We start from the raw sequence: 23,479 nt of genomic DNA, 5'->3' as shown, positions 1-23,479 counted from the left end.
TGTCAGGAGGGGAAAGGTGCGACAACAAACCTCCTGACTGCTGCTTCTCCTCCTCCTTCTGAGCAGAGCCATTCCATGTGGCACCTGGAAGCGGGGACACCTTGTTGTCTTCGTTTTTAGGCCTGTTCCTAGGGTTATTTGGGGTGCTGATTCAGAAAATTGCATTGGATAGACCACATCAGCTCTAGATTATTAAATATGGTTTTCTGTGGGCAAGCAGATGGTGACTACTTGATGGCATATGTTCTGTATCAGACACTAGAACTGATGTGGTTTGTCTAATGCAATTTTCTGAATCAGCACCCCAAATAACCAAACTGAAGTTGACCAAGAACTGATTTGTAACCCTTTTGGTACCAATGCTGGAGAGTGGTCCCTGGTCAAAATGGTCCCTGGTCAAAGTGGTCCCTGGTCAAAGTGGTCCTTGGTCAAAGTGGTCCCTGGTCAATTGATCCCTGGTCAAAAAAAGGTTGCAAACCACTGGTCTACATGAATTTAAAAAGATGGATTCACCTCGAATCCATGATGCACGGTCACTTCAAGTATGTATCTCAAGTCTTTTTCCTGTTACCCAACTTTGTTCTGCTTTAAGCAATGTCAGGGGATATTCTAGAGTATCCGTGGATTTCTGGGTTGTTTTGGACAACTGGAGCAGATTTGTTTTGGTCCAATCCATGGTACATAGAATCATGGAGTTGGAAAGATCCCCATGGGCTATCCAGTCCAACCCTCTGCCATTCAGGAACTCACAATCAAAGCACTCCTGGCAAATGAACAGCCAATCTCTATTTCCAAATAGATTCAGGCAAAAGCCAACTGCTGCTGATGTTATCTGTTCTACTCTGACCATCTTGGTCACGTTCTCATATTTCTTGGCCTCATCTGTTCTTATTTCCATTTGTGAGATGTCTCAAGAAGTTATTTGTTTTAGGGCAGCTTCAACAAGGTCCCATGGAAAGCCCTTCCCTGGCCACAACACTGCATCCCTTAGGGACATTTGAGAACGAACGCGTTCCCCCGCCCATAACCGAACAATATTTTCTTCCAACCCCCTTTTGTAATTTCTTGACTTCATGAGCAGATTGATTTTCTATGACATTGCCTAAAGACAACGAGAGATTTCGCAAGGCATGATTTATGTACCGCAATCTAGAGATAACTTCAAGGAGGGGGAGGGGAAAAAATGAGGCACGACTCATTAAAAATAACCCAACAACCTCCAGCCGCCCCGCTTGATCTCCTGATGTATCGAAACGGTCTCTAAACTAACTGCAGATTAAACAATTCAGGTTGGCCAGAGAGTGTAAATGCACGCGGAAAGCTCAAAGCGGTTCAATCAACATCTGTGATTGGATTCTTATCAGGACAAAGAGAGAAGCGGAGAGGGAGCCGGGGAGCAAATTTCATTGGTTGCTTGAGCAAAGAGAAGAAGCGGCATCAAGAGGTGCCAAGCACCTAGTGAAGCCCATATTGTATTTGTGTGACAGTCGCTAGTTGGTTTATTTATTTTTTAAAAGGCAAACAAATTTGTGTTCCCCACAGAGCTTGTTGACAACAGAGCAAGGGAATGCCAATGGTTGGGATGGAACTCTACAGGTGTGCGATGCAAAGAGCACCTGAAATGCCTGCGCTGGCTTGCTTTCTGCCTTGCGTCGTGGCGAGGTGCTTTGTGACCTATCAACGGGATGCCGAATAATCTTTCCCTAACAGCTTCCCAGTTCGCCACTGATAGGCCCATTTTCAATCTCCGCGATGAAAAAGTTTAATTTTGCAACCTGGGTAACGTTATGTAAAATAAGTACATTTGCATATAGATGCTTATTTTTTTCCTCCTGTAATTTATTCCATTTCTGTTCACCGAGAAGGACACAGACGCCCTCCTGCTGCCTACCCAGATCCGGATCACTGGAAACCAGGACTGGTCTGAATATCCTTCAGAAAGTGGGGTGGGAGCCTGTACAGAATTAGTACTTGGAGGTATAAAATGTCCCTAGACCCAGAGCTTTGAAAAAGTGAACTACAACTCCCCAAATCCCCCAAACATCACAGCCTGCAACCATGCATCTTCTGCCTAAAGGCAAGAAATGCTGTCGGGCGAAGCAAACTACAATAGGGGATGGAATTGTCAGTCAAGCTGATCTGGATATCCACAAATCTCTATAGATAAAAGTCAAGGTCCGTCTGTCTGTACCACAAAGGCTGTTACTTGGTGATGTGGTCCTCTATGATGTCACTGGGAAAGAAAGGTGACGTGTATGAGAGAAAATGAGGTAGGAAGGTGTCACAAAGAGAGGTGTGTTGTCATGGAGACATTGTGAGGCCAGCCCTCTTAGAAAAGTAAGTAAGTAAGTAAGTAAGTAACTTTATTTTTCTATCCCGCCACCATCTCCCGGCTGGGACTCGGGGCGGCTAACAAGGGACAACAGCCCAAAAATACAAACAGGTAAAACAGTGAAAACATGTTACAATAAAATACAGTAAAATCGACAATTATACAAACAGTTACCTTTAGCAAACAATGCAATAGACCATCAAAACTCAATTAACAATTAAAATCAAATTAAAATAAAATAGACTAATGGATCAACCAGGTTGGTGGAGGGGATAGCATAGAGGGGGCACTTGACTAAAGTGCAAAAATATAGTTATAAAGTGCTTTGGGGTCAAGGACAAAGTGCAAATGTTTCTAGACCGATGGAGAGGTAGACAGAGAAAGGAGAAAAGAAGGAAGGAAGGAAGGAAGGAAGGAAGGAAGGAAGGAAGGAAGGAAGGAAGGAAGGAAGGAAGGAAGGAAGGAGAGTTGTGCATGGATTCAGTTTCCTTCGGTACCTTTGGAAGCACTTAATGGTAAGGGTCACCCAACATGAAAGCAAGCAAGTCTTGGCTCCTCCTCCCCTATTCGGCATCACAATTTAATCTTTTTCATTTTCATTTCTTTTCCTTATTATTTTTAATTTAGTGGGACTGACTGGGAGTTGGGGACGGTGGGGGGGAGCATCCGTTCATTTGGGGGCTTTCACTCTTTTAGCTTCTTTTTCTCCTTCCCTTCCTCTCCTTCAGGAAATGCTGAATAGAGGAGGAGGAGCTGAGTTCGGCTCCCACTTTATTTCGTGTCAGATGGGTTACTGTCATGGGCTTCCAAAATACTGAAGGAAATGGAGAAAATGGAAGAAACGAAATCCGCACATAACACTAATAAACACACACCAGAGGCGGTTCAACCACCAGGCCAACTAGGCAGTTGCCTGTGGTGCCATCTTGTTGGGGGCGCCATCAAGGCAACTCCTGTCTCCTGTGGCCTGCCTCTGCAAGGTATTGAACTGCTTTTTCTGTTGATTTGTTGTAAAACATGATGTTTTAGTGCTTAATTTGTAAAATCATAACCTAATTTAATGTTTAATAGGCTTTTCCTTAATCTCTCTTTATTATCCAACATTTTTGCTTATCCAACACTTTTATTTTTCAGTGATTGGTTTGGGGGGAGGGGGCACCAAAATTCTGTTCGCCTACACTTGAAAAATACCTAGGGCCGGTTCTGACACACACCACAACAGGTTCAAGACCTAGGATCTTGGCATTTGGACCTGAGACTCAGGAAACTACCTGAGCCTGTCAGTTACTCCTGTCTGAAGTCCAAGGAGAATCCAAGTTATGACTGAAGCTCTCAGACACACGCTGGCATTGGTAAAGTACCAACCTTTCCTCTGGAGACGATTGGTGCACTTCTTGTATGACATTTGTGTGTCAAGAAGATTGACAGTCTACACTGGAAAGGTTTTGCGCTGTCAGAACATATCACCCTAAAGTTGCTTTTGGGTTCTACTCAGCTCTTTTGAACATGACATTGAATAGCATTCTATAGATGACTTCAGCATGCTGACGTGGGAGTGAAGACTTAGTTACCATACTACACATGTCACCGTGTGCCATAGAATTATGAGTATATTTTTGAAGGCGGAGAGGGAGGTTATTTTGCCCATTGCTCCTTTCTCAAGGTCTTCAGCGTGGTTGACAGTCTTTGTGCGTATTATCTTATGTAAGCATGTGTGCTGAAGAATGTATTTCTAAGCTTCTGCTGAACTGTCTGAGACAATGTTGGCTATGTCTATTGCATCTCTGGATTGATGAATCCATTCTGGATCAGTCCAAAATATAATGGGGCTGAAGTAATCCAAGTTTTGACATATTGCTAGGTCAATTTCCATAGTATAAAGGTTCTTCAAAAGGTTCCTGTACTTTTTAAACTATCATTAAGAATTTCAAAAGCCAACCACATCACTTTTTTCAATAGTTATCTTCCTTTGCAATGCATTTTCCCCAGCATGGGAACCACAGAAGAACCACCGAAAAATCCAAAACCTGACATCATTATAAAATTAGATCTTTTCTCCTTAATCTTCCTATCCTTGGAGATGTAAGGGCCTCATTTTCCTATTAGAGGTTGTTGGGAATCATCCTGGACTACTCAAGTCTAGATGTAGTTAGATAGATGAGAGTTAGATTGAGGGAATCCTTTCCCTGTTTCCAAAGCATGCCTAGACAGGCTTTGCTGTGTTTCACTCTATCCTGTGTACGTCACATCCCTTACTTTGAAGTTAGTAGAAATGTGAATCTTTAGGGACACTAACTTCTCATTGGTCAGAATGTCTTTTATGGCCCCAATAAACTGGACCATGAGGTTGGAACCATTTTGGTTCTCTCTTCTCCCTTTGTTCTTCAAGCTAACAAGAAGCATCTTGCCATCTCTCCTGGCAAGATGTAACTATTTAGATGTTTGTTATTTTTCCTTTCTTATTTTTCCTTATAAACCAGTCTAGAGTAGACTGGACAGCTCCCAAGCCTTTCTATCTACAACGGAGTTCTTTTTACCTGAATAAATACTTTTTGAACTTTTATTGAGACTTTGCAGTCCATTGCAATCCTAAATGGTCGAAGGCTTCTCTTTGCTCGCCCCGTGTAAGTAACTGCTGCATTTGAAAGCTTTGTTTTTGCTACTCTGCTGTTTTTTGTTGGAATCTCCCCCAGAGAGGGTTAAATTGAGTCTAACCACTCAGAGATTACCACAACAGAGGCTGGATGTGGACCTCCTCCCTATGTTCACTTCTCAAGACAAGATCTGAAACCTATTGGTGTTCCCAACTAGGTATTTCCATGGAATCAGTTTTGAACATAGACTTACATTGATTTAGTAGGCATTAGGCTAGAGCAAATTTTTCGTTATTTCATTAAATTCGTTAAAAATTCGTTTCGTAAGCAATTTTGAATTAATATTGAACCATCTGCTCACTGCCCTTACAAATATTACGAATTTGAATAATAAAAGTACCTTTTTTCGTTTGTTTCTGATGTCTTCGGATGAAACTGTAGCCCCTCTGAGAGGAGAAGCCATGTTGGCATGCCTCTCAGTCAATCAGAGCGGAAGAGGGAGGGAGGGAGAGGCATGGACATCGATCTGCTAGCATTTTAAAAAAAATGTTGCTTCAAAAATCCCCAAAAATCAGTGGATAGGTCAAACATTATGAAACTTGATAGGCAAAGAGTACTTAATTTTTGCTTCCATTCTGGCAAATTTCATCAAATAGCTTTCATAATGCAGGAGAACGAAGCCTCTGAATATTGACCATTAATGAAGCAATTCGCCATAACGAGAGAAAAAACTCCATTTCCCAGAAGCCTTAGCAAGCCAATCAAAGTGGAAGGAAGAAGGACAGGGAGGCGTGGCTATCGATCTGCTAACATTTTAAAAAAATGTTGCTTCAGAAATCCCCAAAAATCAGTGGATGGGTCAAACATTATGAAACTAGATAGGCTAAGAGTACTTAATTTTTGCTTCCATTCTGGCAAATTTCATCATAATAGCTTTCAAAATGCAGGAGAACGAAGCCTCTGAATATTGACCATTTATAAAAGCATTGGGCTGAAGCAAACGTTTCTCCAATAGTACTATGCCCACTTGCAAACTACAATTCCCAGGTGTTCCAGGCCCTCTCTCCTCTTAACATTCCCCACCCCCTTTTGTCCTCACTTAGAATCATAGAGTCATTAAACAGTAGAGTTGGAAGAAACCTCGTGGGCCATCCAGCCCAACCCCTTCTGCCAGGCAGGAAGACACCATCCAATCCCTCCCAACAGATGGCCATCCAGCCTCTGCTTAAAAGCCTCCAAAGAAGAAACCTCCACCACAGCCCGGGGAGAGAGTTCCACAGCTGAACAGCTCACAGTGAGGAAGTTCTTCCTAATGTTCAGGTGAAATCTCCTTTCCTGTAGTTTAAAGCCATTGTTCAGTGTCCTAGTCTGCAGGGCAGCAGAAAACAAGCTTGCTCCCTCCTCTCTATGACTTCCCCTCACATATTATACATCATGTCTCCTCTCAGCCTTCTTTTCTGCAGGCTAAACATGCCCAGTTCTTCAAGCCACTCCTTATAGGGCTTGTTCTCCAGACCCTAGATCATTTTAGTTGCCCTCCTCTGACCATCTTGACCAAACTTTCATACAGTATGTGAATTCTTGGAAGGTATGAGAAGTTTAGAGAGAAGGAGGGAGGATGAGGTTTGAATTTTGGACTCCAATTGTGGCTTGATTCCCCACTCTGCCACCCACTTGGGCAAGTCACACACTCTCAGCCCAGAAAAGCCAATGGAACAGGAAATAGCACTTTCAAACCAGGAACTAATTTCCTTATTCAGAGGCTGATGGCCATCTGTCAGGAAGGATTTGATGGTGTACTATGATTTCTGTTCCTGGGTGATAAATGTCATTTCCTAATTGGTTCTGTCATAGAAACATGGCAAAATCTATGACACTGCCTGAACTTTGTGCAAGCGACATGGATGGAACATATTATGGTTTGGTCCACCAATTTAACAAAGTTTCAGCCACAAAAACAAAGTTTCTGAAGTAGAACAATAACTTTCACAGTAAAGACAACCCAATGAAACAGGAAATAAGACTTTCAAACCAGGAACAGATTTCTGCAATTATTAAAAAATGGTTTATTATAAAAGCTATGAAAATTCGCCAAAAATCAGAGGATAAGGGAAACGTTCCAAATTTTGGTGAGCTATCAGTGTTAAATGTGTTCTACCACTGTACCAAGTTTGAAGAAGATCACTCAAAAAATGAGGGCGGGAGAGTCCTGTAAAATCTCCCCTCGTGCTGTTTTTTTTTGGCCACTGCGCATGCGCGTCCGCCATTAACGAATTAATTTAGAAAATAACGAATTTTTGTTAATTTCGAATTTTTTGGGGGGCAAAATTCGGAAATGACATCAGAAAAGAAACGCTGGCGCCCCCTACTTTTGAAACGAGTTTAGAATCAATTTTTTCATGGATCGCTCAAGCCTAGTAGGCATACTCTAGTAGAAAAAATAGCAACAGGATTCTGATTGTAGCCTGATAAGTCCCATTTCTCACCAACTGAGCCCTTTGTGGGATGGTGAAACTCTAGTATACATCTTATTGATTCAGTGGGTTTTCTCTAGTTCGGATAGTGTCCAATTCTGACCCAAATTTCTAAAGCTGCTAATACTCTGTTCTTCATCAAAGAGCTCTTCAGTTGCTCCAAAGACAATAATAAACAAGGCATCACATAGATGACCACTGTGTGTTGTTTCTCCCTATTATCTGCTCTGTTTCACCTCTGAACAGGGAGGTTGCCTTTTAATTGTCTCTCTTGGTTGAATCAGTCTTGCTCCAGAGAAGTCTAATCACTGCAACATCCTCCGAAACCTTTGATACACTGTGAAGTCACAGCCCGTGACACCAGGCGTGCTCGATATTAGTCACTGTAGGCTGAGAAACCATGCCTACACAAACTCTGCAGCCTTCCTACGCTTTCCAGATGGCTCATTCTTTTGTCGTGGCAATGGTGGTTGCACATTGACTCACAACATGTGGGACACATTCAGCACAGTCCTCATGCAAGAGGCAATGGTGACCTCGCAATACATCAAAGTCGTGGGAAGCTCTAAGAAGTTTTCACACTCTCAAAACAGGTTTGGGTTAGGCCTCCTTCAAAGATACATTCCTCCCCACAAATAGAAAAGCTGGTCAATTTGGTGGGTGAACATAAGTGGGTGAACATTTCTAAAAATTGTGATGCTTCCCATGGGAGTTTTGGAAAGATCTGGCAGTGAGTTGGACAGAGCTGAACCAAATCTTGGGAAATGTTTCTTTTTGGACTTTCATTCCCAGGCCACCACTTCCCAACCAAGGCAGCCACTGGATGTCTATCAACATGACTTACTTACTTAGGCGATCCCTCGTAGCTCGAGGAGGATTGTCTTCCATCTCTGGTGTCTTGGGGGTGGGTTCTTAGGTGGCTGAAGAAACCTATTCTTGATTTGCATGTTCTCCCGCAGTGAGGACATTGGTTTCCAGGTGGAAGGCGGTCCCAGTCAGGGTTGGCTTGACGGGCCTCTTCGAACTCCGCAGCACTGCTGGTCACAGCTGACCTCCAATTAGAGCGCTCAAGGGCCAGGGCTTCCCAGTTGTCTATGCCACAGTTTTTAAGGTTGGCTTTAAGCCCATCTTTACATCTCTTTTCCTGCCCACCAACATTACGTTTCCTGTTCTTGAGTTCGGAGTAGAGCTACTGCTTTGGGAGATGGTGATCGGGCATTCGGACAACGTGGCCAGTCCAGCGGAGCTGATGGTGTAGGAGCATCACTTCAATGCTGGTGGTCTTTGCTTCCTCAAGCACACTGACATTTGTCTGCCTGTCTTCCCAAAAGATTTGCAGGACTTTTCTGAGGCAACGCTGATGGAAATGCTCCAGGAGTTGAGTGTGACGTCTGTAGACCGTCCACGTTTCGCAGGCGTAGAGCAGGGTTGAGAGGACAATGGCTTTGTAAACAAGCACCTTGGTATCTCTACGGATGTCCCGGTCATCAAACACTCTCTGCTTCATTCTGAAAAATGCTGCACACGCAGAGCTCAGCCGATGTTGTATTTCAGTGTTGATGTTGATTTTTGTGGAGAGGTGGCTGCCAAGGATTCACAAGTAATGAACCTTGGACTGAAACTAGGTTCCTTAGATATCCCTGTTGACAGAATCCACCCATACTAAGAGATGGATCCAAGAGTGTATCTTAGTCAACGATGCGATGTAGCAGCAAAAAAAGCCAAGGAAGTAGGCATGTGCAATTCAGTTAAACCCCATTCTATTTTTGGTGTCGGGATTCTATGAGCATCAAATCACATCCCTGAGTTTGCAAGACTATAGTAGGGCAGTTGACAATTGGGATTTTAAAGGTCTCTCATTGATAGGGTCACCATAAACTGAAGTTGACTTGATTCCAGATAGCAACAACAGATACATTCAAGTCTAATCACTTGGAACCCTGCCCCTTATTTTGCTTGACAACCTTACATTCTGCCAACCTAGCAGTTCGAAAACATGCAAAGGTGAGTACCGCTCCGGCGGGAAGGTAACAGTACTCCATGTAGTCATGCCAGCCACATGACCTTGGAGGTGTCTATGAACAACGCCGGCTCTTCGGCTTAGAAATGGAGATGAGCACCAACCCCCAGAGTTGAACACGACGAGACTCAATGTCAAGGGAAAACCTTTACCTTTAACTAACCTTACACCAGAGATCACTTCTACTCATGGGATACCTTCCCCAGAAGAAGCAAAAGGCAATAGTGTCCCAGGATGACTCCACAACTCCATTTTTATTGCTACTTAAAGGTTATTGCAATGGAGGTAAATCTCCTTGTGACCTTTCTCAGCCCCACTTGTGAAACGCTTCACCCCGATGGGACATTCCTACGTGCAACAGGAAAAGTTCCTCGCTGCTCAACTGAACCGTCTCTAATAGCTTCCGCAAAGCAAACATCCATCGCTTTTATTTCAATTTAATCTGCTATTTTCCCCCTCCCTGAGTCCTTATCACACTCTATCAAATGACGTATCTGTGCGAAATGGCCATCCTTCCTTTTCCCTCGGGCACCGACAAAATTGAAATCAGAGCAAGATTGCCGCTTGTTTCCCATTTTAATTATTTGAACATTCTCATTTTTCCCTGGCCTTTTTTGGTGCATAAGAATTGTATTATTGTGGTGTGTTTCTTCTCTTCCCCCCTCCTTGTATTTTTATGTTTCAGCAGGGGTGATGATTCCACACTGGGCTCAATATTTTGTTTGTCTCCAACAAAACGGAGAAAGAAAATGCCCCTAATGGATGGAGATATGGATTAGTATGCGTGTGTCTTTTGAAAACATATAATCTCTCTGGCACCAGAGAGCAAATGAGGAGGAGCAGGGAGGGGGTGGGAGGAATTAAAAACCCAAACTCATTTTGTTTAGAAACTGATTCCTCGTTTGCCAACACCATTTTTAATGAAAACTATGTTTGAATGATTAGAATCCTGCCTAATGTTCAACAGGCATGGTGTCGGATGACGCACGGGGTATTTATGTTCCCTGCTGGAGCTGACCTGTAGCTCAAAAGGAAACGGTAGAAAGGAAATGAGCTTCCCCAGTTTTGCAAGTCATAAATACAATTGTGTCTGAGGCTTGTAACCAGAGGCGGGACAGCCACTTCTGAAGGTTGATTTCACTGTGGGTTTCTAGATGGGAAAGGGATTAAGTGGCCCTTGGGATTTCTTCTAACCCAGCAACTGGAAACGTGTTGGTGTCTTTGTGCTATCTGCTGTCAAATTGACTCCAACTTGGATTGGGAGTTGGTTGAATGCAGAGCCGGTCCAACAATGAGGTGAATTAAGCGGTCGCTTCGGGCGCCAAACATACGAGGGCGCAGTCGAGACTGCTTTTTCTGTTGATTTGTTGTAAAACATGATGTTTTGGTGCTTAATTTGTAAAATCTTAATGTAATTTGATGTTTAATAGGCTTTTCCTTAATCCCTCCTTATTATCCAACATTTTCACTTATCCAACGCTTTTATTTTTCAGTGATTGTTTAGGGGGGGTGCCAAAATTCTGTTCGCCTACACTTGAAAAATACCTAGGGCTGGCTCTGGTTGAATGGAACCCAAAAGGCACTTCTATCCAATGGCTCCCCCTCCTTCTGAAGAGAAGTGACCAATGGGGTGTCACAGGAAAAGAGATTCCACCAAAACATTAGAAAGAACTTCCTAACAGTAAGAGCTACTTGGCAGTGGAATATGTTACCTGGGAGTCCAGTAGCATTTCCTTCTTTGGAGGTTTCTAAGCCAAAGTTTTCATCTGCTGGAGTGCTTCTTTTGGGCACCCGTGAGGACTTAAACCCACTTCAGAACATGTTTCTTAAAGCAAGTTTAAGCCCTGTGTGGAAGTGCCCTCTGTTGCCCCATCCCAGGTTTTAATTTTCTAAGTGCTTTCCACTCACATTACCTGGGAGTCCAGTAGCATTTCCTTCTTTGGAGGTTTCTAAGCCAAAGTTTTTATCTGCTGGGGTGCTTCTTGGGCGCCCATGAGGACTTAAATCCACTTCGGAGCAGGTTTCTTAAATCAAGTTTAAGCCCTGTGTGGAAGTGCCCTCTGTTGCCCTGTCCCAGGTTTTAATTTTCTAAGTGCTTTCCACTCATGTTACCTGGGAGTCCAGTAGCATTTCCTACTTTGGAGGTTTCTAAGCCAAAGTTTTCATCTGCTGGGGTGCTTCCTTTGGGCACCCGTGAGGACTTAAATCTACTTCCGAGCAGGTTTCTTAAACTTGCTCCGAATCAAGTTTAAACCCTGTGTGGAAGTGCCCTCTGTTGCCCCGTCCCAGGTTTTAATTTTCTAAGTGCTTTCCACAGTGCTAAAACTATTGGGTGGCTTAGCCTTCAGCACATTGGAAAACTTCTTTATAGCTAAACCTAAAACCCAGATCTTTTGTCCCAAAAAAGTAATTTTTACAATTTCTTAGCATCTCCTTGCACCGGTGTGATGATGAAGACACAATGGGCATGGAAAGCAAAAGCCGTGGCGCAGCTGGTTAATAGCAATAGATCACGGCTGTCCCGTGTAGGATTGAGCACTCAACCATTTAATAGTCTAGCTTACTGTCCACCTAAGAAGTTCGAAAACAGCTGCAGCTGTGAGTAGAGAAAATTAGGGGGGTTAATTTAAATTACACCATAAAACTTCCAGCAAGCAAACAGCAAGGAGGAAATACTACGATCAAAAAAGGACTTGGCATCATAGTGGATGAAGTGACAGCTCCCCCTGTGGCCAGAATCGAGCATAACCTCCTGAAGCTGGAAGTTGTAAATAAGTTGAATTATCTCTACTGTCTGTCTGTACGTGTGTTGTATGTCTAATCATGGCATTGAATGTTTGCCATGTATATGTGCATTGTAATCTGCCCAGAGTCACCTTCGGGGTGAGAAGAAAGGGCAGAATATAAATACTGCAAATAAATAAATAAACCATCTTATCCATGCAATATATTTAAAAGACACTTCTTTAAAAATCACCTTACTTGCCTCCATTACCAGGAACCCACACTTTTTGGCAGAAGGAGGACTGAGATTTGTAATCCTGTTTACTCTGGACCTATTCCCTCCCATCCTGTCCAATCAATCCATTTGAGACCACAAAGCCCAATAGATGCTTGCATAAACAATGTCTTCCCTGGGCCATGCTAATGTTTTGCCCTCCAAACTTGGACACATGCCTGTTGAGTTTCTCCATTACCCTTCTTGGATTTCTTCCTTGGGAAAAGAACTCTTTGTTGCTTTTCCCATTCTTTTGCCCCAGTTTTGGTACACTTCCTTTTCCTTTGAAGAGTCCAGTTACATCACAGCCTACATTCACACATGATCCCTTTTCTTTTCCACGGTCTTCACATCGCCCTGGCAACATCCCCTGTCCTCATTTCTTTTGTTTTGAATTCACTCCATAATGTGTTTTTGGTCCCTCTAAGCATTCATTGACTTCCTCTTGTCCATAAGGAACAGCGCCAGCCATTTATGCCTTGACACACACAGAAACAATTCAGAGAGCCATTGGTTTAATGGGTTGTCAACTCAGAGAGAAAGTGCTGGGACATGGGAAATTTGCAGTCCCGGATTTCATGGGCCACCTCGATGTGAACACATCAAGGCATAAACCATGATATTTCAGGAGATGCATGCTCAGTTTGCATATTAATGCAGAGGTAGGTATAGTATGGCCTGTGCTCCCTGAAGCATCCATTCCCCCAAGCTTGCCAATGCCCCCCCCCCATTAAAAAGTGATGTGATATTTGCCCCAAATGCATGAAAACATGTAAATATAAACCTACCCCACAAGAGTCCCAGAAAAAGGATATTTGGGCTTACCAGGATAGTGTATGGCCCTCGGCAATCCGGTGGTAAAACAGAGCACTGGTTTCCAAGCTTTCCCATCCCATTAGGTAGTATTTTTGTCCCTGCTGCCACATTTCCCCAATTTCTCTAATTTTATATTATAGCCAAAATTCTGTGTCCATTGAGCCATACATTCCTTAATTATGTCTTCCATTTCTATTTTCAATAAAGACACACATTTTACCAATTAAGTGGTCATCATTAACACATAAATTGTAACTCAAATACACCTCTATTTTGTTCAGATAACAAGGTGCAAATACGTTTTAAGATCTGTTTTATATGCCTTTTAAAGGACTGTATTCCATGTTTGATTTGTTGTTTCCCCCTACATTGATCCATAGAGTGAGACAGATATGAGAGAAGGGGGGAAGGCGGGATGGAAAGGAAAGGAAAGGAAGGGAAGGGAAGGGTTAGGTCAGGAGGGGAAGGGAAGGGTTAGGATGGGATGGGACAGGACAAAATGGGAAAGGAAGGGCAGGGAAGGGTCGGATGGTGAGTAGGGGAGGGGAAGAGAAGAGTCAGGATGGGATGAGATGGGATGGGACAGGAAAGGAAGGGACAGAACAGGACGGGACAGGACGGAAAGGGTAGGGTAGGGTAGGGTAGGGTCAGGACAGGACAGAACAGGACAAGAAGGGAAGGGAAGAAAGGGGACAGGACGGGACGGAATGGGATAGGACAGGATTGAACAGGATGGGAAAGGGAAGGGATAGGACGGGAAAATAAAGGGAAGGGAAGGGAATGGAAGGGAATGGAAGGGAAGAGTTAGGTTAGGAGGGGAAGGGAAGGGTCAGGATGGGATAGGACAGGACAGGACAAAATGGGAAAGGAAGGGCAGGGAAGGATCGGACGGGGGGTAGGGGAGAGGAAGGGTCAGGATGGAATGAGATGGGACAGGAAAGGAAGGGACAGAACAGGACAGGAAGGGTAGGGTAGGGTCAGGACGGGACGTAATGGGACAGAACAGGACAAAAAAAGAAGGGAAGGGAAGAAAGGGGACAGGACGGGACAAAATGGGTCAGGACAGGACTGAACAGGATGGGAAAAGGGAAGGGACAGGACGGGAAAATGAAGGGAAGGGAAGGGATCGGTTAAGAGGAGAAGGGAAGGGTCAGGATGGGATGGGACAGGACAGAACAAATGGGAAAGGTAGGGCAGGGACGGGTTGGACAGGAGGGGTAGGGGAGGGGAAGGGTCAGGACGGGATGAGATGGGACGGGAAGGGTAGGGTAGGGTCAGGACGGGACGTAATGGGACAGAACAGGACAAGAAGGGAAGGGAAGGGAAGGGAAGGGAAGGGAAGGCAAGGGAAGGGAAGAGAAGAGAAGAGAAGAGAAGAGAAGAGAAGAGAAGAGAAGAGAAGAGAAGAGAAGAGAAGAGAAGAGAAGAGAAGAGAAGAGAAGAGAAGAGAAGAGAAGAGAAGAGAAGAGAAGAGAAGGGACAGAACGGAACGGAACGGGACAGGACAGGACAAAAAGAGAAGGGAAGGGAAAGGGACGGGACGGGATGGGATGGGACAGGAAGGGGACGGGACAGAATGGGACAGGACAAGACAAAAAAGGAAGGGAAGGGAAAAGAGGACAGGACGGAATGGGGCAGGACAGGACTGAACAGGACAGGGAAGGGAAGGGACAGGATAGGGAAATGAAGGGAAAGGAAGGGGAGGTAGGGAGGGAGGGAGGAAGTTAGTTGTTGATTTGAGTAAACTCTGATCAGAAAGGAAGCAGTCAACATTTTCATCTAGTTACAGGGACAGATGCGACTAGCAGACCGTACCAAATTTGCCCGCTTTAAGAGAAGACTATTCCCCCATTCCTTGTCTCCGCTGGTTGTTTCTACGTGGCTGAGATGGGATTTGGCATGAGACATCCTTGGCTGACCTCCCTCTGGAACACCTGTGAAATTTCAATCACTCCCCCCTTCTGACTGCCAACCCTAGGCATTAAATATACAACGCTATCAAGCCGGGGCCAGAGTTTAACGCGCTCTAATCAACTATAAAATGAACCCAGAGATCGCAGGCTTGCTAGAGGGAGGACCTGGACTTTTTCTTTCCTCCCCCATCCCTGATCATTAACTGGTGTGGTGTTATTCCTTCCTAGAGATTTGTTATTAATGAGCGCCGAAATTACTGATTTCAATTAACAATGTTGCACTTATATTGAAATACAGTTGGGGCTACTCTGGGGAAATATGAATAAGGAGATGAGATCGGACGTCTTCCTTTTCGGGAAGGGGAGAAGAAGAAGGGAGGGGAGGGATGGAGGATGGAAAAAGCTACGGTGCACCCTATAGGATTTCCTGCTGCCTGTTTTTCCTCTTTGACTTTCTTTCTGTACATCAGTCTTCGTGAACTTCATCCACACATGAGTCATGACCCTTTTCCACCTGAGAAATTTTTATGCGACCTCGGATATATAAGTATATAAAATAGGCATACAAGTCAAATATTTACTGATAATAATAAACCAGCATTTGCAAAGTTTACTGAGCAGGTTGATTTACCTTTTTACAAAATACATGGAAGCATTTATGGAAGTAAACCTGGTATGTTGTTGATAACAGATGCACATAAGAGGTGACATTCAGGAACCTTTCATTGTTACCAAATTTTGAGTGACCCCAACACTGAGCTAAGAAGACCCCATTCAAGGTCAGAATTCCAACACTGAGCTAAGGAGACCCCATTCGAGGTCAGAACTCCAACATTGAGCTAAGGAGACCCCATTCGAGGTCAGAATTCCAACATTGAGCTAAGGAGACCCCATTCGAGGTCAGAACTCCAACATTGAGCTAAGGAGACCCCATTCGAGGTCAGGACTCTAACACTGAGCTAAGGAGACCCTATTCGAGGTCAGGACCCCAACACTGAGCTAAGGAGACTCCATTCGAGGTCAGAACTCCAACATTGAGCTAAGGAGACCCCATTCGAGGTCAGGACTCCAACACGGAGCTAAGGAGACTCCCTTCGAGGTCAGGACCCCAACACTGATCTAAGGAGACCCCATTCGAGGTCAGGACCCCAACACTGAGCTAAGGAGACCCCATTCGAGGTCAGGACTATAGAAGAGAGAACCTTCCTCCATGTCTCCATTCTACTTAGAAGAGATGGAAGCCATGTAGCAATATTAAAAGCAAAGGGCACCGCCAATTCTCCGCTAAAAGCCAGCCAGGGCTTTCTTGCACCATGTATTATAGCCAGTGAGCAGAGGAGTGCAGGTTCCATGTTAATTAGTTTCTCACCTTCCGCAGGTAATTTCATAACAATTTGCAAGGAAATGCTGCAAGACGGCGATGGATCCTGCCAACCATTTTTCTCGGCTCAACGTTAATTTGAATTATTCCAAAAAAAAAAATAATAACAACCCTCATCATTAGTACTCTATCTTTGCCAAGTTTTCTGAAAAAGAAAACCAATCACCTGGGCAATGTTTGTGTTTGTTTCGGTGTGCTCCCGCACTAATACTGTCGCTAATGGTGTCAACCTCATTTGAAAGGGTGACAAGAATTGTTTAAAATTGCTTTCCCCCCCCCCTCCAGAATGAAACAGATGGCTGTAAGCTGAAAGGAAAGAGAGGGTTCAGCTGTTATTGATGCTCTTCGGTCACCACTGCCCTCAATAAGGTCCTACAGTTATCGTTCTTTTCTGCCAAGGTGCAATCCGCGCATGTGTTGAGTTCTTTTCCCTTGAGGAGGGCCAATATGGAGAGTCAACTGTACTTCCCTTTAGGAAGGGTTTTAGGAAGGGTTTGAAGACACATCTCTCCAAACTAATATTTTTAAATATGGCTGAGCTCCTACAAATAGAATCCTCACCCTCTCCCCATTCTCCCTTCAAAAAAAATAAGCTCCTGGAGGTATTTACTGAATGGTGGAGAGTCCGCAACTGGGCCATGGTGGAGCTATGGGCCCTTGTGTTGAACTCCTCACCTGAAGATTGGCAGTTCGAATCTGCGAGTCTTTTCTATGATGTGATAGATTTTTGATATTAAAATTGTATGTCATTTTCTGCAATAATGAGAATTCCGTTGTGTGGAGCCCTACCAAGAGCCTGAGGTCCAGGTTGAGCATCTCAATGTGAACTGAACTGGGAAATGTCTACCTATAGCATATATGACCCTCAGAGGAAATCAGTCTTCTATCTCTTCAAGTTCTCTCCAATAGGAGACACTGGAGATGTGTTGGAGTGCCACTCCCATCATCCACTGACAAAGCTGCTTAACCGACTATAATAATGGGAAACAGCTGCAGTTGGAAGAGTGGACTGGCTTCCTCAGAAGCACACTGGTCTGACAGGCATTGAGATGATGCCAGCTCCAAGATTGTAGTGCCATTGATTTTCCCATAAATCATTCCACTCCTATGATTTATTAATGCTTCTATATGGGTTAATATTTAAAATATCCCTAAATAAGTGTGACCTGACAAGACCTTTTGTTTCTGAGATTGACAGCACGCGAGAGCACAGTCTTCTCCGTTCCTTCAAAGATGCAGATTATGCTGGTCGGGATCCAACCCAGAGCCCTGCCATAATAATGACTCCACATCTGAAGGTGGGGTTGATACCTGCCTGGTCATAATTCACAATCAGAACTTGCCAGAAGAGTGGGGATCATTCGTAATGCAGAAGCAAGGTCAAACTGGCTCTCATATATTCATTGATTCCCTCCCCCGCCCCTTTGGGACTCCCAAGAACATGTTCAGCGGGGGTCAGAGTATTCAGAATATTCAACATTGGGGAAATTGGAGATGTTGGAACTCAAAGCCAGGTGAAAAGTATGACCTTGTAACTGATGCTCTGGCTCCTAAATCCAAAGTTCATAGGAAATGGTCCTCCACTTTCAAGGAGTTGGGATGCAGGAGTGAAACAACCATGAATTTCTAAGTTCTCCAACACAAATCTGCAAGAAGGTGACCATAGAATTAAACTGCTGGAGAACCTAGAAATACCCAGAGAAATGTTCTCTTTACTAGGTACCAGAGAGTCACACTGGAGAACCTAGACATTTCTTCAGATAACATCTCCAGATAATCAAATCTGCAAAAGTTTAACTCATAAAGGTATATCCGCCCCTTCTAAAGTTACAGAAAAATGATGGAGGATATTTCAGGATTCAGGTGTTATCTTAAGCCTGAATCCTCTAGACAAGGCCTATAGAACAAATAGTAGACCACATCAGCTCTAGTGGTCTACTATTTGTTCCATAGGTCTTCTCTAGATAGACCACATCAGCTCTAGTGGTCTACTATTTGTTCCATAGGTCTTCTCTAGATAGACCACATTAGCTCTAGTGGTCTACTATTTGTTCCATAGGTCTTCTCTAGATAGACCACATCAGCTCTAGTGGTCTACTATTTGTTCCATAGGTCTTCTCTAGATAGACCACATCAACTCTAGTGGTCTACTATTTGTTCCATAGGGCTTCTCTAGATAGACCACATCAGCTCTAATGGTCTACTATTTGTTCCATGGGTCTTCTCTAGATAGATCACATCAGCTCTAGTGGTCTACTATTTGTTCCATAAGTCTTCTCTAGATAGAACACATCAGCTCTAGTGGTCTACTTTTTGTTCCATAGGTCTTTTCTAGATAGACCACATCAGCTCTAGTGGTCTACTATTTGTTCCATAGGTCTTCTCTAGATAGACCACATCAACTCTAGTGGTCTACTATTTGTTCCATAGGTCTTCTCTAGATAGACCACATCAACTCTAGTGTCTCATACAAAACATATGCCATCCAGTAGTTGCCATCTCCTCGCCCACAGAAAACCATCTTTAATATTCCAGAACTGATGTGGTCTATCCAATGCAATTTTCTGACTCAGCACCCCAAATAACCCCAGGAACAGGCCTAAAAATGAAGACACCAAGATGTCCCGCTTCTAGGAGGAGGAGAAACAGTAGTCAGGAGGTTTGTTGTCATGCCTTTCATGGATTGTCAGCCTCTCCCCTCCTGACATCACCATTGCCTTGGCAAGACCAGTCACTCTCGTTACAACGGTGTAGTAACGGTGAGGCTGCGGACCATATTTTACTTCTTGGGGACCACTGGTGGTCCACGGATCACAAGTTGGGAACCACTCTTCTAGAGTTAACCAGAAACGGCTGCTCACCCATCCCATTTGTTGATGCCAGAGGTGTGGGCCGCCCATAAAGGACGGGACATGATGAACATGTTCCTTTTAAACTCTTCCCTCTCTTCCCCTGCCCTCCCTTTGCAATGACAAATGCTTTGCTTTCTTGTAATGCAAATGATCTTATTCTCAGACTGCTGACATGCTGAATTGTTGGACATGCTCCACAGTCGATGGGAAGGCAGGGAAAAATTGAGCGGCGTGCCTGCCAGTTTGATTGAAACCACTTAAAGCTACAAAAGAAGAAGAATAAAAGAAGCGTGTGTGTTTTTTTGAAGAAGGAATCCATGAGGAAACACTTGCCTTTTACCTCTTTTTTTTTTTTTTTTTTTTGCTTCTGTCGCATGGCTTGACCATCCCCCAAATGTCAGGATTTCATTTCAGCCCCAATACCGTTGAACACAAAATGGACATTTCTGATTTTCAGCATGGAAACGCCTCCCATTTACATCACATCGATTTTTTTAAGCTCCCCTCTTCTCTATTTTTTTTAAATCACTCCTTTTGATGCATTTGCAGAATCTGAGATATTGAATACAAATAAGTGGTATAAAGAACAAGGTCTCAAAGAAACCCAATATTTCTTTTCCTGATACATTAAGCACCGGGGCAATTAGATCCAACTTTAATGACATCCAGAGCTTGAAAAAAAGGTAACTCATTGGGAGGGGGGAAATTCTGGGAACTGTTTTCAAAAGTAACTTTTTCCAGTACTTGTCCCATTAAATTCTCCCCTTAACTTATACCAGAGGTGAGGACAGTGTATCCCATAAGTTTTATTTGGTGTTATGGCCCCTCGAGCAAATACATTCAGTGTTTCCAAAGTGTCACTGCCTCCCTGCTTTCATCCCTTCTCTTTCCTTCCTTCCTTCCTTCCCTCCTTCTTTCCTTTTCTCTTTCTTTTTGCTACAAGAAGCAGGCAGCTGTAGATTTCTCTGACTTTTCCGACATGGGTGATGGGTTTCCAAGTGTTCAAAGTGATGAGTCTGTCAGTGCTAGGAGATATGATGTTTTGCATTTCTGTGATCGTTCCCAAGCAACCAGAGTTAGTGAAATCAATTCTCTTGGGAAACAACCTTTGACCAATGGGGAGTTTTCCCGAGAAGCCAGATTAGGTTTGAGAACAGAGGGAGTGAAAATAGACTAATTATGGTCTGAGAGAATCAATGAGAAGACCTTGAAGCCCAGGTGCATTCGGCATGACCTCGTGGCTACTTGGTTGGGTTTAAATTAAGTGGTGTTGGCTTTATCCTTCTCAGAGGAGACAACATTGCTAAAGGGGGTGTCAAGGGTGCTATGAATGCGATTTTCCTGCCTCTGGGCAGGAGGTATGACTGGATGGCTCACAAGGTGTCTTCCAACTCTAGGAGTCTATGATTCTACGGATGGCTGTCTCTGTTTTCAAGTTCATTGTGAGGTAGGCCCTCTCAGAGCTGGAGAAGGAAGGGAAGGAGGGAGGGAAAAAGAAGGGAAAGAAAGGAACGGAGAAAGGAGGGTGTAATGAAGTATGAATTTTTGGTTTACAGATGTTATGTTTAATTGTGTGTTTGTGTTTTAAAAGGGTAAGTATTACAGTTATTGCATCTCAGCACTCAGAGGCTGGTTGCCATGGAGAAGAAGGCGGAGCCAACTGCCATTTTGTTGAAGAAGTGCAGAGTTTTAAAAAAGGGATTCAGTCCATGCTCTGGTGAGGCACAGGGAAGATTGATCCTAGGTTGAGGGGATCAAGGAGACTCAATTGTTCATTTCGAGTCAGTTTAAAATAAGTTTGGTGACTTATTTAATGTAGTCTGTGTCCTGGTAAGGAACAGAGAATCTGTGATCGTGTATCACAGGGGTGACTGTGGTTTAAATGTAGCAGAGGAAGAAGTTCTAACTACTTTAAGTAAAAGAAGTGACACTTTAGGGAGTTTGATTCACCTCAATCTAGTATTGTAACTGTTAATAAAAGTGCCTCTAAGTGAGAAACAACATTGTAACCACTAAGCTTTGTGCCTAAATAAACTTGTTATTGTTCCTCCAACATCTAATCCTCTGTCGCATATATTATAAACCAAGTTGCATTACCATCTAAAGTGAATAATAAGAAGAAGAAAGAAAGAAAAATTAAAAGGTCTCCTCTCTGAGTCTTTGGTGGTTGCATCTTTGCAGAGGGGAAAGAAAAAGGAGGAAAAAGAAAGAAAAGGAGAAAAGGGAGAAAAAGAGAAAGGGGAACAGATCCCAATGACACCTGGGCAACTCTGAGTATATGTTAGTTGTTGTTGTCATTGTTGTTGTTGTTGTGCTTTTATCTCTTGTTTGAGACACAACACAGTGAACAACATTAAAAGGCAATACAAGTTAAAATCCATAGAATACAAATGTTAAAATAGAACTAAACTTACAAGTCTATTGAAATAATTTAAAACACTTTATTTTGGCCGTCTGGGTCATGATGTTGACGGTGACATCTTTGTCCCAAATAGACTGAAAGCAATCTTGATGTTTTTTTCTGTCAGTTGAAGCCGTTGCCTTTTTCTCTGGCACAGACATTCCTTGGGAGAAATACATTTTTCTCCAAGTGTCCCTGTCCCTCCTCCTCTATCACAAGCCAGTTGGAGGAGAAATTCATTTACATGGAAGCATTGTCATTAGGTTCACCTTATTATATGCCGAGAATAAAAAGTCATTCTGTTTCAAAGAGGGAAGAAAGGAACCAGAGGAAGGGAGGTGGTGAGAAACGTGCAGACACAGAAAATTACTGTGAAGATTATATCTCCGGTCGACTGGAAATAGGGCTGTTTGAAAACTTCTCTCTCCCTCTCTCGGATATTTTTTTCTTTGCAGTTTCAGGAGGAACGATTGCATTCATCTCCTTTATGTTTTCCAGCCCTTTGTCATTTTTTTTCCTTGATGATTTCTTTTCACCCTGTGATGTGCGGTTTTAAAGCAATGGCAGCACTGGAGGGTTTTTTGATATTTGGCATATTCAGGACAGATGCCAGCAAAGAAAAACAACCCGTACATTTGAAATGCACAGAGGCCTAAATCGAATATAGGTCCATTGGGACAATGGGAGCTAGGTACGTCGTGTCCTATTGAGTTATTGTTGAGTCACCAAGTCTGATCTCTTTGGAGCAACAATGGGATGAAGGCCGGAATTGACACACTGTTGGGTTCTTGGAGCTGCTATTTTCACATTTCCTAACTTATGCACAACTTTCCCCACTTCGATTGGTCAAAATGTCTTTTCATGCATCTCCAAAAAGCCAATGCAATTATGAGTTGCATCAACTAGATCCTTAACAAGAGAGGCAGTCTTGCAACTATGTTCTGCTTTGGTCAGATCTCACCTGGAATACTATGGCAAATCCAAGGCAACAGAGTTCAAGAAGGACATTAATAAGATGTCATATAACCAGAGAAGGGCAACCAAAATGGTTGGGAAACTAATTTTTGTAAGGAATGTCTTAGGGAGGGTTGCCAAGCCTTTGGCCAGTTTGGTTGCCGTTCTCTGAACATGTTTGTAATGAAATACAATTTTTTGGGTTACAGATGTTATGTTTAAATGTGTGTTTGTGTTTTAAAAGGGTATTACAGTTACTGCATCTCAGCACTCAGAGGCTGGTTGCCATGGAGAAGCCATGGCAACAGAGCCAACTGCCGTTTAGTTGAAGAAGTGCAGAGTTTAAAAAAGAGAGACAGTCTGTGCTCTGATGAGGCACAGGGAAGATTGATCCTATGTTGAGGGGATCAAGGGGACTCAATTGGTCATTTTGAGTCGGTTTAAAATAAGTTTGTGTAGTCTGTGTCCTGGTAAGGAACAGAGAATCTGTGATCGTATATCACAGGGGTGACTGCGGTTTAAAAGTAGCAGAGAAAGAAGTGACACTTTAGAGAGTTTGACTCATCTCATTCTAGTATTGTAACTGTTAATAAAAATACCTCTGAGAAACATCATTGTAACCACTAAGCTCTGTGCCTGAATAAACTTGTTCTTGTTTTTCCAACATCGAAGCCTCTGTCGCATATATTATAAACCAAGTTATGCTACCATCTAAAACGAGTAAGAAGAAGAAAGAAAAAAGTA

General features: G+C 43.4%; 1 long non-coding RNA gene across 1 annotated transcript in view; it reads left to right on the top strand.

Annotated features, from left to right (window-relative positions):
• The first annotated feature begins 2,042 nt into the window (after window positions 1-2,042).
• Window positions 2,043-23,479, top strand: part of LOC134293216 (uncharacterized) — a 36,291-nt gene continuing 14,854 nt past the window's right edge. Inside the window, exon 1 of the long non-coding RNA XR_010000232.1 lies at window positions 2,043-2,443. This is a non-coding gene — a long non-coding RNA (uncharacterized LOC134293216). The remainder of the gene's footprint in view (window positions 2,444-23,479) is intronic.

The sequence above is a fragment of the Anolis carolinensis genome, unplaced genomic scaffold (genome assembly GCF_035594765.1).
Source record: "Anolis carolinensis isolate JA03-04 unplaced genomic scaffold, rAnoCar3.1.pri scaffold_7, whole genome shotgun sequence".
NCBI lineage: Eukaryota > Metazoa > Chordata > Lepidosauria > Squamata > Dactyloidae > Anolis > Anolis carolinensis.
The sequence above is the reverse complement of the archived record's forward strand: the minus strand, read 5'-3'. Positions and strand labels throughout refer to the sequence as shown.